General features: G+C 35.3%; 1 long non-coding RNA gene across 1 annotated transcript in view; it reads right to left on the reverse strand.

The window, feature by feature from the left end:
• The window catches only part of LOC140622252 (uncharacterized), a 91263-nt gene that overhangs the window by 23427 nt on the left and 49089 nt on the right, over positions 1-18747 (reverse strand). The window contains exons 5-8 of the long non-coding RNA XR_012022004.1: positions 9434-9606; positions 6960-7035; positions 5654-5683; positions 1203-1287 (exon numbers count right to left, since the gene is read on the reverse strand). This is a non-coding gene — a long non-coding RNA (uncharacterized lncRNA). The remainder of the gene's footprint in view (positions 1-1202; positions 1288-5653; positions 5684-6959; positions 7036-9433; positions 9607-18747) is intronic.

Here is an 18747-nt window from a genome sequence, read left to right on the forward strand (position 1 = left end):
TATTCAGTATTTCCTCACATCATGCTCTATATTCAAAGATTAAATGTGATCCTTGTACAATATGTTGAATATTTGTACTATGTCCTGGTCAAGAGGCTGGAGATATATGATAAGGAGAACAATAAATATCTGAACATTAAGACATACATGTGGCTTACAGATGACCCTGTATAATATCTATTATTTGTTGAATGAATAGAAATATTTTTTCTGCTTTTATCCCTGAGCAATTAAAGGAGACTAGAAAGTTAATTGCACTTGTAGCTAATCATTCATTTTATTAGACTTCCAGCATATGACAGGTCACACTATTCATGACTCCTTAATCACCTCTGGTTTGTAGAAAATATAGTAAGCTTCATATAGTAAGCTTCTTTTAATCTAAATTTCAGGCTTACTGCCCATAAACTGATCAGACGATCTGCCCTTGAGATGCCTATCCTTAGATGTGCATGCTTGAGAAAGTTTTATCATCCAGTATATATATTTTTATGTCCTATTACACTTCTCTCTAGGAGATTCTTCAATACATTAGAATAATTCTCTTGAAAATATGAGCATATTATTCCTCTTTTCTTCATTTCCTGTTATACACAGAAAGTTTTATTTTAATTCCTGATCATATATTCATGTCAGTTCTTGCAAGCATATGTGCCCTAAATGTCATCTCCTTCATTTAATCAATATATAGAAGTTTGATTTTTACCCAGAATTGTGTTTCTATGAAAATCTCATGTTTCTTATGAATATCTTCTGACATTAAAGGAATGAGTCAATCAGTTTACACTTGTTTTGTCTATGAGTGGAAGAATAATGCTATACTTGCTGGGAAACTATCTAAAATTGTGTTTTTGTGCGTGTATAACAAATCCATATACTGTTGTACAATTCAACTCTTGCATTTAAATTTATCCAACTTTGCATAAAACTTTCCACTTCTGAAACTTCTTCACCAACATGAGCAGCCCTTGACTTGGATTCCCTTGTTTCATTTGCAATAAGAAAACTCATTTAAGTCTAATCACAAGAGGTTTAGAAAAAGCAGAAACAAAGGAGGAAACCATATTAACATGCATTGTAAGGTGGCTGTTAGCAACTGAGTTGTCCCCATCCTTTGCCCAGTAGTTCATTCTCATACACAAGTCTCCTTGTATACAAAAAAAAACTTAAAGTAACCACATATCAATGACTTTTGTACTTACTTGCAAATATCTGAAGCTGAGAATGATAAATCAGCATTTGCTAAGGTTTTCTTATTTCTTTGTTTTGTTTTAAGATTTGACTTATCTGAAAAAAAGAGTGAGAGAGAGCACATATGTGCAAAAGCAGCATGAGAGAAAAGGGAGAAGCAGGCTCACCACTGAGTAGGGGGGACCAATGCGAGACTTGATCCCATGACCTGAGCAGAAGGCAGACACTTAATTAACTGAAAGAGCCACCCAGTTGCCCCAGCCAGGTCTCTATAATAATATATATGCCATTGTATAGAATAATTATCACTATAATATTTCACTTCTTATCCAGTCTTTCTACATTAATTCCCCGAAGATTTTTCCCCTCCAGGTAGATATTTTACTTAATGCAAAAAAGAAATCTTCAGGAACCTACTGGATAGTGAAAAGTTAATGTGGACTCCAAAGCTGCTTCATAATTGGACAGGAGTACATGTTATAAATAATAGTAATCTTTTAAAAAAAACATTTTATTATTTATCTGACAGAAAGAGAGAAAGCAAGAGAACACAAGCAGGAGGAGGGGCAGAAGGAGAGGGAGAAGCAGACTCCCCACCAAGCTGAGCAGGGAGCCTGATGTAGGATCCAATCCCAGGACCTGGGGATCATGACCTGAGCCCAAGATGGACTCCTAACCAGCTGAGCCACCCACGTGCCCCAAATAACAGTAATCTTAAACACAAATGTTTAGAGAACTTTCCCCTTTTAGAAGTTTTTCAATAATCAAAATAGTGTTCTTTTCTTGAACTCAAATACTGCTTGTCTACAGATGAACAAAAAACATCTGAGCCTGAGCTATTTTTTTTTTCCTGAAATATCTGAAACTCTTGGGGGCTTCTTTAATCTCCTACCTTTCTATTCTCTATCAAGTTATTACTAACTTTATGTTAACTTTGTATCTGCTGTCAAATCAGTTTCAATTACTATCAGAATAATAGATTCAACAGTGTTTCAAAAGTCCATGGCAAAATTTTTTTTTTTTTTTTTGAAAATGAATGCTACTTGTTTGGATCATCAGCATGACGTCCAAGAGAATACATCCAGTACTCTCAGCAGTATCCATCATCAAATATAAATTGTTTCCCCGTTGCTTTCCATTAAAGATGCTTTATGAGAAACTAAGTACTTTGGCCAGTTCCCCAAGTTAACACTATGATTTAAGCATTTAACTTTTTTTCTCTCTGCTTCCTTCTTGGATAGCCTTATCCTTCTGCTTTTTATAAAGAAGGTGATGGACTGCGACATATTCCTAGAACTCATAATAGAAGTATTGTAATTTAAGACTACACACCCACCCACTCACAGGTCCATTAATACTCAGCAAACTCTTCAAGAACTATGTTCTTGGCCTCTAGGCCAGTGACCTTCGACTTTTTTTTTTTTTTAATAACAACAAAACCCTTTACTCAAGAATAAAATATTAAGTATAGATTGAGTAAATGTCAAGTGGGCTGTACACTGGCATCTCTGGTTCTCTGATAAGAGGTGGAGTTATGAGCCATAGATGGGCCAGAGCATGGCAAAGCCTTCCTCTCCTTTCTCTAAAGAATTCTAGTGGGGAAAGCAAACAAACAAAGAAAACAAACTTGGCTCCCAACAGCACAGTTTGAGCACTCTTGCTCTAGGTGTTTTCATGGCATGGAGGGAATATTTGAAAACTCATTTTGATGTTAGCTGATGTAAAACGAGTAATGATATTTTCATTGCTCTTGGATATTCCAAACTCAAACATAGCTAAAATGATTAGTTTTCATACATTTTTCCTAAGTGATAATTGCAACGTGAAATGACACAAGTGAGTTTTTTTTAATGTAAAATATTTTAAAGGAGATTTTCAGTGAATTCTTTTAAATTACTGAGAGTCTGGTCATTTTTCATATGCAACAATCAAAGCTTTGTGCCAAACAAAATACACTTAAGGTAGAATAAGTTGATTTTACATGAGTGCTTAAAAATGTGACATACATAAGTATAACCTGATTTGATTTCTTTAGGTTGAATTAAAAGTCTATATGAAAAATCAAGTATTTAGGATACAGTTAGGAAGGCCAGACAGAAGAATTAGGATCGGAATGCCTAATGGTATGCGCTATTAGTCTTAAGGAGATAGAAGGGAGCACCTGGGTGGCTCAGTGGTTGAACATCTGCCTTTGGCTTGGGTCCTGATTCTGGGGTCCTGGATTGGTCCTGCACTGAGCTCTCTGCAGGGAGCCTGCTTCTCCCTCCACCTGTGTCTCTGCCTCTCTGTGTCTCTCTTGAAAAAATAAATAAAATCTTTAAAAAAATAAAAATAAAAGAGGACAGAAGTATTGAAAAAGAGCATACTTTCAGGTCTTCATGACTTACATGAGTGTTGTTGCTAATTTAAATTAAAGTATATCTTAATATTGAGGAGTTTTCCTGCAGCACATAGAAAAAAAAAGGAAAGAAGGAATTAGAGAGAGGGAGAAAGGGTAGGCAAAAGATGAGTATAAGGGGGGCCTGGGTGGCTCAGTCAGTTATCTGTATGCCTTTGGTTCAGATCATGATCCCAGGGTCCTGGGATCCAGCCCTGCATCCAACTCCTTGCTCTGTGTGGAGGCTGCTTCTCCCTCTGCTGCTCCCCCTGCTTGTGCTCACTCTCTCTCTGTCAAGTAAATACATAATTTTTTAAAAGATTTTATTTACTTATTCATGCAAGACACAGAGGAGAGAGAGAGAGTCAGAGACACAGCCAGAGAGAGAAGCAGGCTCCATGCCGGAAGCCTGACGTGTGACTAGATCCCAGGACTCCAGGATCCTGCCCTGGGCCAAAGGCAGACACTAAACCACTGAGCCACCCAGGGATTCCCCATAATTTTTTAAAAAAGGATGAGTAGAAGAATACTTCACAATAATCCAAGAATTATCCAAAATGTGGTCTGTAGAAGTGTTAGCAATAGTATCTGATAAGGATGAAAAGCAGAAAGGGCCAGAAAATAGAGGAAAAGGCAAAAATTTTAAAAATCAGTAACAGCCCTAAATACCCTGTTTTCTGATTTTTGTGTTGGCATGTGATAGAGGAAAACCACAGAAGAGCCACCTGATAGCTTGTTTTTTGTTTGCTTATTTGTGTATTTGTTGGCTTTTAGCTAATGTGCTAATGATGCTTTGTGTTTCCTTTGCCTTGGGCTAGGGTTTTCTACCTAGCATCATCTCAGACTCACAGGAAGATGTTTTAGGAATACCTAGAATGAACCCTGTAACAGGTCACTTAAAAGCACATTTGGGGGAGAAGGGTAGATCTGCACACTAGCTACTTGTTATTATTATTTTAAATTCCGTAAGTTATTATAATGTGAAGCCAATTTCAAAGTTTATAATCTAAGTAAGCTAGAGCAAATATTGCACGGAAATTGTGAAGTGAACACTAAACCTATTTGTGGTGTTTAAAATAGGGTCAGTCACAAGGCAGAAGCAATAATGGGAAAGGAAATTAGAAAGTTCCAAAGCTAAATAGCAACGGTAGAATCTTAAAGATTAAAAGACATTGCGCGTTAATTATTGCAGTCCCAACATACAGACAGGAAGCTGACATCATAACTATCGACATTTGCTTATATCCTTACTGATTAAAAAGCAGTTTCTTCTACTTTCTCCCTGCCTTGCTCCTGGCGTCTGCTTCCTGACTGGTGACTACCCCTAACCTCCTCAAAATGATTTGCTTTTGAAGTTCGTGCCTTTAGACAATATAGCAACTCTTGCCAGCACATGGATCATCATATTTCTTTCTACTATAAATCTTTCCATAATTTCTAGACATGTCAATAGTTCAGCCATTCTTCATTTTCTAAATCCTTGATGCTGCCCTCTGATCCCACTCTCAGTCTCTCATCCCATAATCCAGTTCTGGTTCCCAGCAATGATTGTGCAACTAGAATCCCCTGGGTTGCTTTTCCAAAACTACAGTAGTCAGTCAAATTCTCAAAGTTCGCTTCGACCATTCTTCTTGTGTCTGATTCCACACTCCTACCTTCTTCTGTTACACTGTTCTCACCGTTCAATCCATCATCAACTCTTCCATTCGAACTTGAGTCTCATTGTCACTTATTCAAGAACACTGATTCTTATAAATTTCCCCTGTAGATCCTTCAACATCAATCATCCCTTTTTACTGCACCTTTCACAAGAGTATGTTAGGTCCCCAGATGTATGTTATGCCCAGATCAGGGGGAGAATGTCATGTGACTTCCTCAGATCTTGCACAAGAACAAGTGTTAGTGATAGAAACAAAGTGTTCTGATCACCAGACCAGTATTCTACTTAGTGTACTAGACTCTGTAACTTGTTAGATATCCATTCTTTTACTCATTTACCTATAGTTTATAAAGTGCCAAAGGGGACTTTACATCATACAAAACTAATAAATGTAACAAAATTTTTAAAGATTGATTTGCGCTTACCTGAATATATTAATCACATCAGTTCCTCTCCTATTAACATTAAAAAAGTGATAGTCAAGATTTAATTTTCATTGATTTATATGTATAAAAAGCACACCATATCTACATTTTGCTAAGTACTATGTTTAGAATAAAATTTGCATTTAACTGTCATAGTTTACTTCCTGTGGCCACATAATGTATTTAGATTTGGAAAACAGAGCCATTCATTTGCCATAGAAACAACATTATTTTTTCTATATATGTATTTTTTTTTGTAGAAATTCTCTCTGTATGTCTCTTTTTTTAAGGTTTTATTTTTTATTCATGAGAGACACACAGAGAGAGGCAGAGATACAGGCAGAGGGAGAAGCAGGCTCCCTGTGGAGAGCCTGATGTGGGACTCGATCCCAGGACCCCGGGATCACATCCTGAGCCAAAGGGTAGACCTCAACTGCTGAGCCACCCAGGTGTTCCTTTTTTGTTATAAGTATTGTAAAGTTTATTAGGGTGTCTCTCCCTTGTCTGAGGAGTAGAAATAGGAAGCTTTTGATTTCCTAAAAATTAAAATTGTGGGCCAGTTTCAAAGATCAGAGTATAACAACTCTATTCTTTAAAAATTTCTAAAATATCTTTGTTTAAATCTTGTTTTGAAAACCTCTGTAGTTAATATAAAAAATAAAGTACCTTTGATTAAATTAAGATATCAATAACTTTATGAACTACAACCGTTCTCTGATTTTTAATAACACAAAATGCTGAATAAAAACAAAACACACATTTTTATAAAAGAGAATCAAATTCCAATGCTCCACAATATTAGATAAATTATTGTAAGACAGTTTTGTTTTCATGACTTTAATTTCAAGTTTATGATAAGCCTCACTGAAAACTTACATCTAGGATAGTTTGTCACTTTAAATACTCAGAACACAACATGAGAAAAACTCTGCAGTGTGTTTAAAATGTCATTATTTACTTTAATTTGATTAAAAAATATCTGAAAGTAAGAGGGAAAATGAGATGGGAGCCTTGTAATATCTGTTCGATAACCTTATAACCCTGGATTAGATATTCTGCTTCCACAATTATAAATTTGAGCAAATTATTTTTCTTTCTGTGCACTGCATTTTTTAACTATACAATTACAGTGTTTCTCAAAAGAATCTGTTGTAAATTAAATTAGAAAATATAGTAAAAACACTCAGTGGGCCTGGTTGACTCAATTGGTTAAGCATTGGACTCTTCATTTTTACTCAATTGGTTGAGCATCTGACTTTTCATTTTGCCTCAAGTCATAATCTCAGAGTCATGAAATCAGCCCCACCTTGGACTTTGTGCTGAGAATGGAGACTTCTTGAGATTCTCTCTCTCCCTCTCCATCTGCCCTCCTCCCTCCTCAACTAAATAAATAAATTACACACACACAAAAAAAACATAGTAAAAATACTTAGCTCAATAATTGGCACTTAAGGAGAGCTTTATGAGGGTAGGGATTACAGTTTTTAATTCAATAGCCCTACATAATATTTTAGGGGTTCAATGAATAATCTCATAACTTTGTAGTCTGTTTGTTTCATGTATATATAATCACCCTGAACATTTCACACTGTCATCTTGCTAAAGTGCAAAGACTTTAGCCAGCATTCTTTTAATAACAACAAAAGAAAGATTTTTACTGCCTCTTGGGCTTCAGTACCTTTCATAGAGTGTTTCAGTAGTCTCACAGGAAAGCCCATTGGTCCTGTGGCTTTTCTGTTTGAATAAATGGGAAGCCACAGGAACCCAACAATTCATTCCACACTGTTCCCTCCAACACTTTGTCAACACTTTTATATAGTTTATTGATTGAGAAAACAAATGAAGCAGGAGAAGAAAAAAAGCATACTTCTTGATTCTGTATAGGAACAAGTTACATTTAACTCATGTCCTCATACAGGTTTAGGGTATGTATTTTGCACCTATCTACATATATAAAGCAAATCCATAATACTGACAATAAAAATGCACTTTAGATGTCAGAATTTGAAGAAAAATGTATCATAGGTTGCTTTTGGGGTATTCATTTGGGAGAAATATAAAATATCAAGAAGAAATTAAAAATCAACCTAAAAGTTGAAAAAATAAAAGAATTCTGAGAGATCTAAAGAAAGCTCTGTTCATATCTCAAGTTTTATTATAGTCGGGGGCTGATGGATCAGGAGAAACTAAATAAATGATAACATTAACTAAGGAAACAAAATAGTTCAAAATGAAGTCACCCTTAGCATTACCTGTCCAAACTAAATTGTGAGCTATAGACTACTAAAAAAAAATCACAAATGTGCTAAACACAAAATATGAAAATAACTGGTCTAACCTGAACTAATGATGATAAACTTGATAATTACAGAAAACCCAATAAAATATTTTTTTAAAAAGTTAGTGAGAGTTAAGTATTGCTCTCATTCTGTTTTTGTCAGAAAGCCATACATACTATTTTAAAATGAAACTGCACTCACTCGCTTTCTCTCCAACATGTTACTACAGAGACAACAAAAGAGAAAATAATCCTAAACAACTAGAAAAAAAAAAAAAAGAAGAAACATAATGCACAATGGTTGATTGCTACAAAAGTACGACTATTCATCAGGAGAAATAAACTTTAGTTAAATTCATGACAGATAAAATAAGTTAATTTCCTATTTCAGGGATAGAAGATTCTCAAACTAAAATATACTGAGTGTATGATGAGATTAATATTAAAATAAACTTATTGTTCATATATAACTCTTACTTTGAGAATCCATAGAACATTAATTGTGAGTCATATGCCCATATGCCATAACTGATGCCCTTAAAGATGATTCAAAGACATCCAGAAAAATTAAATTGTATATCATATACTAAAAAAGTTAGCTTTAATATTATATAACTCCACTTAATCATTATTAATGGCTTCAGCTTAACTATCCTATACACTATCCATGTGTAATAGATCTGTGCTCCTACTCTACAAGAAATGTATGTACTTTTGAAATATCTTATCAAGTTTCCTCAGATTTCCAAATACTCACCCTAATCTCACTGCCAACTGACTATCTTGCTCTTTTTTTTTTTTTTTATCCTTTTGCTTAGGAAATTTTTAAAATGTGTTCTACACAGTCTCCCTGAGTTCTAGTTGTGTGAAATGGCTCCCTACTTAATAACGTATCTTTAATTCTTCCCTTCTCTCTAATCTCAATTCTCCACTCCTCTCCTGGTTCTTTGTAGGATTACCCCATGCACTACTAGTTCATAATTCCTTTTTTCAGGGTTTGCTTTTGGGGAACCAAACTAAAAACTCATGGGTTTCAATTAAATGTGTAAGAGAATATCTGCAGCATTGCTGCAAAAGTTAATAGTTACATGACAATATATTTTCAAAAAATTAAACTTTTTAAAATCTTTTTAAGTAAGAATTTTCTTTTCCACGAGCTATCATAGTGAATGCAAGGAAAATACAAATTCCTTAAGATGTCAAGAGAAATTAAACATTAAAATCTAATTTAAAATTATATAAACTATCTTTTGGTACTAGATATCTATATAACAAAACCACTTGCTGAATAAGCAAGTACTTAAATTGCTGATGGTAGCTGCTGGAAATCATTTACATAAAGCTATATAACTTACGTACTGTCAAAATTAGCTTTGACAGCAAATGGAGAAATGAAGCTTTGGGGCCTAAATCCACCATTAGTATCCAGATCAATCTTCCAAATACTCCTTTAATTATGGAATGTCTATATGTTATCTATGTGTTCATATATATGTATTTACCTTATGGGCTATCCTGATGATTGGCCTGCCTTTCATGTTTACCTCAGCAAGTTTGGTTTTCAGAGTTGTGAATCAAATGAGATTCTTGTATAAGCTGTTCTAACAAGCAGCTCTAGATCTGTCCATATTAAGTACAAGTTTACAATTAGGTTGCTAATGCTGCCAATGGGTTTCTAAATACAAAAGGAATACAAATAAGGCATTTAAGAGCGTAGTAAGTAGTGTAATACATATTTTTATAAACTTCTAGACTAGTTCTATATTTGCAGGAAAATTACGAAGATTGTACAGAGAGTTCCTATATACCCAAAACCCACTCCTCCCTATTGTTAACCTCTTATATTAGCATGGAATATTTGTCACCACTAATAAACTTGGAGTGGTGCATTATTTTAGCAAAACTCTGCATGTTATTCAGATTTCCTTAGTTTTTACCTAATGTCCTTTTCCTTTTCCAGAATTCCATCAGGACAATACATTAACAGTTAGTCATCATATATCCTGAGGATCCTCTTGGCTCTGGCAGTTATTCAGGTATTCCTTATTTTTAGACTTATATTTTGGCTGTGAAGGTTTTGAGGAGTGCTGGTCAGGAGTTTTAGGGTATTTTTCTCAATTGAAATGCATTTTAATGTTTTTCTCATCATTATAACGAATATGGGTTTTAGGGACAAAGACCATAGAGGTAAAATGCTATTCTTATATCAAGTATGCATTCTACCAACATGACATCACTGTTAATATCAACTTTTATCACCTGGCTGAGAAATCTCAATTCTTAGAGATTTTAAAACATTTTATTGAGGAAAAATGTACATTATTACTAAATTTCATCAATTCAAAATGTATGATTCAGTGGTTTTTTAGTATATTCACAATATTGTGACACCATCACCACTATTTAATTTCAGGACATTTCCATTACACTGAGACGAAACCCGTATTCATTAGTGGTTACAACCAATTTGCTCTACCCCACATCCCCTAGCAATCACTGATCTACATTTTGTGTCTTCCCATTTAGCTATTCTAGAAATTTTATATAAATGGAATTTTAAAATATGAGGCCCCTTGTATCTGGCTTTGTTCAGTTTAATGTCTTCAAGGTTCATCTATGTTGTAGCACGTATCAGTACTGCATTCCTTTTTATGACTGCATGGTATTGCATTTCTACAACATAACACATTTTACTTACCCATTCATCAGTTAATGGACATTTTAGTTATTGTTTTGGCTATTCTGACCAATGCCAATATGGACATTCATGTACAAGTTTTTCTGTGACCGAATGTTTTAAATGCTTTTAGGGATATACTTAGGAAGAGAATTGCAAGGTCATGTGGTAACTTTGTATTTGGTATTTTGGGGAACCACCAGACTGTTTTCTACTCTGGCTACCCCATTTGATATTTCCACCAAGAATGTCTGAAGGTTCCAATTTCCAGCTGTTTTAGGTTCAATTCACTGTCACTGGAGCCTTCTTGGTGTAGTGGTGATATCTGAAGGGAGAGGGAGGCTCTTGTGTATCTCATTATTTTTGATGAAACCGTGGAGTCCATAGTGTTTCCTCAGTGGTACAGTCTCCAGCACTTCCTCTTTTCTCCTACTCCTATCCCTGGCTACAGTATTCTCTATCCATTTCCTTGAAGCTCTCCGGCTTGTTAGCTGTGTTTTTATCCTGAGGTGAAATAAGAAGACTGCAGAGGACTGTATTGGGAGGAAGTCATTCTTCCAGCGGAGATAAGGCTATGGCAATTTTTATCCCCTGGGGAGTAAACTTTTGTTACCAACAACTTGGGTGTATTTCACAATGATTATTTTCCCCTTCCCCTTTTGCCATAGCCAGATCAACACATCTCTCAGATCTTCATCCTGAAAACCAAATGTTCATTTTTAAAACAATTAAATGAACAACAGAGAAAGTACAAACAACTAAAAAAATATGTATCAAATATATAGGCAAATTTTATATCTTTAAAAAGTAAAGGGATACAAAAGACAAAATTCATGGTAGTGGGACAATTAGTGGGTGGAGAACTGAGATACAAGTTTTGTCCTAGACATGAACACATACAAATTCTAGTCAAATATAGGAAGATGAATATTTTCAGTATCTTAGACAATGGAGAACTTTGTAACAAACGCACATAATGAAATTCTTGCTGAAGCTGGATCTATTGGCCAGAATGGATGAGAGCAAAAGAATTATAAGAGCTACATGGAGAGGTGAGAAAAGCTGAAAGCAAAATATGGACATCTTGTGTGATTAATTGGAGTGGTATAAGCTAAAAGAGCCTATCTCCAACACAACTCCAAAAATTCAGCATAAAGCAATAAATAAAAGGTATTTGATTCTGGCCAGCAGCAATACAGTTTATTTTTTTATTTTTTTTAATATATTTTTTTTTATTTATTTATGACAGTCACACAGAGAGAGAGAGAGAGGCAGAGACACAGGCAGAGGGAGAAGCAGGCTCCATGCACCGGGAGCCCGATGCGGGACTCGATCCCGGGTCTCCAGGATCGCGCTCTGGGCCAAAGGCAGGCGCCAAACCGCTGCGCCACCCAGGGATCCCAGCAATACAGTTTAGATTGGTGTGATAAACCAATGTCTCAGTTAGCTGGTATTGCTCATTAGGAAGGAAGAGTACCCCTAAAAGAACTCTGTCAAATGGCTTGTCCTGCCCCTTCACTCTTCCATTATTCTATTGGAGCCAGGAAATAAGCTTGTGTTCCAGTATCTATGTGGTAGGTCCAATCAATACCTCACACTCACTCTCCCTGTGGCAGGCTGGACAAAAAGATGAGCATTTGATGTAAGAGGATTTTAACTTAAAAAATGAGGGCACAGTCCAAAATCAGCAAACATTTGAACATGCTCCACATTATGAAAAAGGAACAAGGGATCCCCGGGTGGCTCAGCGGTTTAGAGCCTGCCTTCAGCCCAGGGCATGATCCTGGAGACCCAGGATTGAGTCCCGCATCGGGCTCCCTGCATGGAGCCTGCTTCTCCCTCTGCCTGTGTCTCTCTCTCTATCTCTGTGTGTGTGTGTGTGTGTGTGTCTCATGAATAAATAAATAAAACCTTAAAAAAAAAAAAAAAAAAGAAAAGGGAACAAGAAAATCCAGCAAGAGGAGGTATTTTACACACAAGGGAAACACTCAAAGGGCAAACAGGAAATGGGGTTGAATAAGTTAAGGATTCATGCATTTTTTAAGTATCCTTAAATGTCATCTCTTGATTTATCAACTTTAAAACTTTTTTTCTAATTAGAAAAAAAGAAGGAATTGTAATTAGCTTTACCTTTTGGAAATACAGAATTTTCTCTTGAGTCTTGAAGTGAATATGGAATTAATTTGTTTGATGATAGATTCTTATTTAAAAATATTATTTTGGGGAGCCCGGGTGGCTCAGCGGTTTAGCGGCGCCTTCAGCCCAGGGACTGATCTTGGAGACCCGGGATCGAGCCCACATCGGGCTCCCTGCATGGAGCCTGCTTCTCCCTCTGCCTGTGTCTCTGCCTCTCTCTTTCTCTGTGTCTCTCATGAATAAATAAATAAAATCTTTAAGACAAAATTATTTCGCACCAATCAGGTAATTTGATTATAAAGACTCAAGAGTCTTTGCTTTCGTTTTTGTGGTGTTTTTGTTGTTGTTGCTGTTTTTAGCTTGTGTCCTTTCCAATTTCTTAGATTTCAAAAATAAAAGCCTCAATAAAAGGAGATGAAGCGCCTTGAAGGAAAAGGAAAAATATATTTTCTTCTACCCTTCTAACTTCTCAGCCTGGATCTCTGTAACAAAAGACAATTAATTAATAATTAATTAATAAGAGAAAAACAAACACAAGTTGTTTTTGTTGTTTTTGGTTTGGTTTTTTTTTTTTTTTTTTTTTGGCGATTTTTTTTTTTTTTTTTTTTTTTTAACTTGGGAGAGACTTAGAGAACGAGTTATTCAAAAAGCTGGCATAGAATTCCAGCTTATGACATCTTCAACAAAGCACAATAAATTTATAAAGGAATGAAGGGATAAAGAAAAGCCGTGTTAGGTTGCCAAGGGCAGCAAACTAAGGGAAAGTAATTGTATAGGGGGAAAGTGGCAAAGTAAGTTTTGTTTGTAGATTCCTTTGGTGCTGTTTCTGGAAGAAGAGTCTAGAGTTGTCCCAGTAAAGAAGAATTCAAATCCTGCCTTTCGGTAGAAGAGAGAGGAGTAGAGAGCTTTCCTTGCCTTCAGCTCAAAATAGCATGTTGAGGAGGCATATCTTGGAGTAACACATTGTCATTTCCTTCAGTTCTTTTTTAACAAAATGAATTAATTAAAACCAGAAATAAAGTGTCAGTCATAGGTAAGTTCATAGCTTTTTTTCTTCCCTAGGAATCCTCTTCTATCAGTTTTCATTTGAGTATAGGTCCAAAAATTTGACTGAATACATCCAAGAAGGAAAACCAGAAAGTACTGGTCTACTGGTGACATATGAAACTGTAGACTCTGATTCAGGCTTCCCACTGTGTGCTTTAGCTTGATAGACGGACCATAGCTGGAAAGCTGTCACTTTTCCTTAGTGGCTTCATAATTACCCAGTCTGAGAGAATTATAGCAGTGTTCCTCCAGTTTCTAGCAAAAATATATATATATTTGTTTGTCAGCTGGATTTGAGATTAAAGATGTATTGGAGTGCTTGCTGATTTTGCAAGGTAATAGGAATCAACATATGATGTTATGTTATCATATGAACAAGGAGACTTAGATAGCATCACTGAACTTATTTCTGCTGTGAAATCTTTTTAATATATCTTAGATAGGATCCAAGTATTTTCTTGGTTAAAAATGCCATCTTACTAAGACAAAAACAAAGGAAAAAATGAGTAGACTTCTGGATAGTTCAAAAGAGCAAATGTTAAGATTGTGGGAGGGAGGGAGATTGAGGGAGTTAAGGCTTAGAAAGAATCTTATCAAACTGTATTTAGAGAAGGCTAACATGTTGCCTTGAATTAAAAAGGAATAAAAAGTTAAAGTTGGTTTATATGCAACAAAGTTTAAATCAAATAAAAACACCTAAAAATGTCTCCGGTTTGCAAAAATAAAAGGGTGTCTTGGGCTAGGCGCTTAAAAAATATTATGATTCTAAGTTTCCCTAACTTTGGAAAAAAGGCGGGGCCAGCCTGATACATACTACACACCAAGTGCATGTTTGTTTAATTAATGTATAATGATTTAAAGCTTTCTACGTGATATTCAAAATCTAGCAGTTTGTAAATTGCTTACATCTTTTGGTTTAGTTAGTGTGTTGATGATAGTTTTCAATATCCCTCCCTCCTTCCCTCCTTTTTTCTTTTTTTTTTTTTTAAGTCTTACAATTCTGTTGAAACTCTGGTAATGCAAACAGTTGTTTCCTCGAATGCAAATGCTGAAGATGTGCTTAGAGAGGAATGGTGATGAGGATATAATTTTGTTTTTTGTTTTTGTTTTCCTGACCTATCATCCAATAAGACAACAACAATAAGAATTAAATCTTGCTAACATTTGTTATGAAAAACGGGTTTTCCAATATATGTCCAAATATCAATTATAACTTCAGACTTGAAAATAAATGTCATTAGTACTTAGAGATAGTGGAAATGGAAAAAAAAGGAACAGTATTATATATATCGTTACAAATACCAAAAAGGGTAGGCTTGCCTTGGCAATGACAAAATGCAGAAGAAACTACATTCCTGAGACTAATCCTGAGACTAATTTGCAGAAGCTTAGATACTGAAAAATGATGTAGCTTTATAACTTCAATGAGATTTTGAGGTTAGGGAGATCATTCTGTAATTCAAAGCAAAGCCTGGAAGTACTCTGTAAATATTAGCAAAAGAATTTACAGTATTCTATCGATGCTAGCATGTGGCACAGTTCTCTAGAGCCAATGAATTTGGCATGAGGTCTCATTAAAACGAAGCGTGCTAATCAAATCACACTAAGTCATGGAACACAATCAAGGCTACACAAGCTACGATATTTTGTTGTTTTTCTCCAGATGGTTCCTTGTTGATTTAATAAAATTAAGAGCTTGATTTTCTTAAGAGTTTATCAGAGACAATGTTTAAATAAGAGTCAAGAAGCATTTCTATCCTTCAGTGAGGGGTTAAGTATGGGTTGCCTCTTTTCCACATTCCAGGCATCCCTGGGACAACCATAACTTTGATTCAAATTGTAGCCAATAGCTTTATTTGAGCCTGTGAAAAAAATAAGGATGCTTTATCCTAGCCCCCGAAAAAAGAAAAACACAGACATGGTATAGAGAGCTTACCCATAATCTCCATCATCACCTTGTATATGAATGAATTGGTTTGAAAAGAGGAGCCCACTGATTTAAAGGACCAATTTCACTATTTTATAACATGCTGCAAAATAAATGTTTGTTTACGTTTATTACTTCTATTACCATCATCAGAAGATTTAGGTAGAAAAGCAGCTGGAGGCTTTTCACAAAATGATGAGATGCACCAGATAGAAAGCTCAGGTTCACATTGTATTATTTTTATTGATAAAGTTTTCCCAAGATAGAGCTTGTGGCAAAACTGAGCCAAGTACTTGACTATGGAGTAAATGATTATTGTGTACACTACTCTATGGCTTGCAGAGAGTACATATATTTTATCTTTATTTATTTATTTTATTATTTGAAGGTACAAACCTTTAATTTGCCTAGAATATTTGTTATATTGAGTGTTATATTATTAATTACACCTGAGTTAATTTTTGTTACTGCAGAGCAGATGATGCATATAGTTTTATTTCAATCGGTTTTATTTCTCCCTTTACATTATAGTTTAAAAATACTGATTATTAGATATATGTGTGTAAATGAGGGTATTTTACAAATACATTTTATTTCAAAGCTTATTTCTACTATCTATCATCTGTCTATTTATTGTAAAGCAGATACTGTATCAGATCTGAAATGTTTGAGATCTTTCTCAAACCTCATGTTATCCAAGACAATAGGGATTAATTTGTTACTCTTAACTATGATCACATCTCTTCATGTGGCTCCCAACATTTGTGATTTTACTTGTGAGAACTTAGAAGAACTCAAAATCCCTTTCCGTGTACTTGCTAATATCTTTAGTTGGTGTAACCTTTCTTTTCTTAATTTTCTGGTTAAGTAGTAAAGAAAGTGAAAATAAATCAAGCTGAATATAAGTCAACATTCTTAATTGAGATCAGACTTTGAATCTAGCCCCTGGCCAAGCACACATGTAACTTTCCAGATATTCTCAACATCTGTGTACATTAGAAAAACTTGAAACAAACATCTAATCTCCTGGCTACCATGCTCACCCTTTTATGAGTCTAAAAGTAATTAATCTTAGAATAGCCAATAATACCTACTATTTTGTAATTGATACTCCAACTGGGCCAAGTACCAAATCCATTTATATAATGCCTAGCAGGTGACTGATATCCTTCAGCCTTAAAATATCCTATTAAACATTTCAGATTCCCACATACAGTGACAGATTTTAAAGCATTTCTTAAATCAGTGAATTTCTTATTATATTATTTATTAGATTATGAAATTTTTTATTATATAATTAAACTGAAGTGTTACATGTTATTCTATATCAAATTGCATATGAAAAATAATCTCTGCTGATTGTTATATTTGCCCACTGATTTATAATTACAACTACCACAATGACAGGTTAGAACTATTATATTTAAGAAAGCCCATACATTCCAAATGACTAATCAATTTGGCATTTTTCCTTAAAATATGAATAGTCTGATGAATAGATAAAAGGGTGGTCTGTATCATTTCAAACCAAAGATCATATTCTTTCCCAAGTGGTAGCCCAATGGATAGCATTATGGTTAAGATGTAAACAGTTATATATTGCAGTACTTATAAGTGTATACATATTTAAGCATTTTCAAATATTATTTTTGAAATTACTATACTCTTTCAGATCCTGTTAACATACCCTGAGCATATGTTTTATTTTTTTAAAGATTTTATTCATTTATTCATGAGAGATACAGAGAGAGAGAGAGGCAGAGACACAGGCAGAGGGAGAAGCAGGCTCCATGCCAGGAGCCCAACATGGGACTCGATCCTGGGACTCCAGGATCATGCCCTGAGCCAAAGGCAGATGCTCAACTGCTGAGCCACCCAGGGATCCCTGAGCATATGTTTTATTTTTTTTTATTTATTTTTTAATTTTTTTTATTTATTTATGATATCACACACAGAGAGAGAGAGAGAGGCAGAGACATAGGCAGAGGGAGAAGCAGGCTCTATGCATCGGGAGCCCGACGTGGGATTCGATCCCGGGTCTCCAGGATCACGCCCTGGGCCAAAGGCAGGCGCCAAACCGCTGCGCCACCCAGGGATCCCCATATGTTTTAATTATTAGTTGCCAACTACCTTATCTTTTTTAACTTTCAATCATTCAGAAGTTTTCAATTATGTCCTTTCAAAGTCATAATTAAGCATTATGATATATAACTTAGTATTTATATTAAATTTTAGGTACCAATATTTTGTTTTTCTAGAAATTCATATACAATACTATTATTTAGGGCAGCCCGGGTGGCTCAGTGGTTTAACACCGCCTTTGGCCCAGGGGTGCCAGGGGTGTAATCCTGGAGTCCTGGGATCGAGTCCCACATCAGGCTCCCTGTGTGGAGCCTACTTCTCCCTCTGCCTGAGTCTCTGCCTCTCTCATTTTCTCTCTCTCTCTGTGTCTCTCTGTGTCTCTCATGAATAAAAAACAAAACAAAACAAAAATACTATAATTTGTGGTTGGACATTTATCTTTAAACTCTTACATGAATTTTTTTTTAACTTTTTAATTAAAAGATTTATTTTGTTTAGAGGGAGAGAGAACAAGCATGTGTGTGCATGAAAGGGGGGAGGGGCAGAGAGAGAGAGAATCTGAGAAGAATTCCCAGCTGAGCACAGAACCCCACATGGGGCTTGGTCTCAGGACCCTGAGATCATGACCTGAGCTGAAATCAAGAGTCTATTACTCAGCTGATTGAGTCACCTAGGCACCCCAACTTCCATGAACTTTAATGCCCTAGTTGCCTACTGTCTCTAGCTAAATCTTTGAATCATACTTTTATTTATTTCTGTCCATTCAGTCTACCTGAACATACACTACTACATTTTTTCTGTCTTACCAGTTTAACCTGAGTATTTTCCATAGAACGAAGTGTGTTTCAGCCTCTTCTAAGTGAAGTATATCCTAATTTCATCCATTTTTAAGATTACAAATCAAATACTATCTCTTCCATGAATATATACCTAGTTTCAGCTGAGAA

The sequence above is a fragment of the Canis lupus genome, chromosome 31 (genome assembly GCF_048164855.1).
Source record: "Canis lupus baileyi chromosome 31, mCanLup2.hap1, whole genome shotgun sequence".
Classification (NCBI taxonomy): Eukaryota; Metazoa; Chordata; class Mammalia; order Carnivora; family Canidae; genus Canis; species Canis lupus.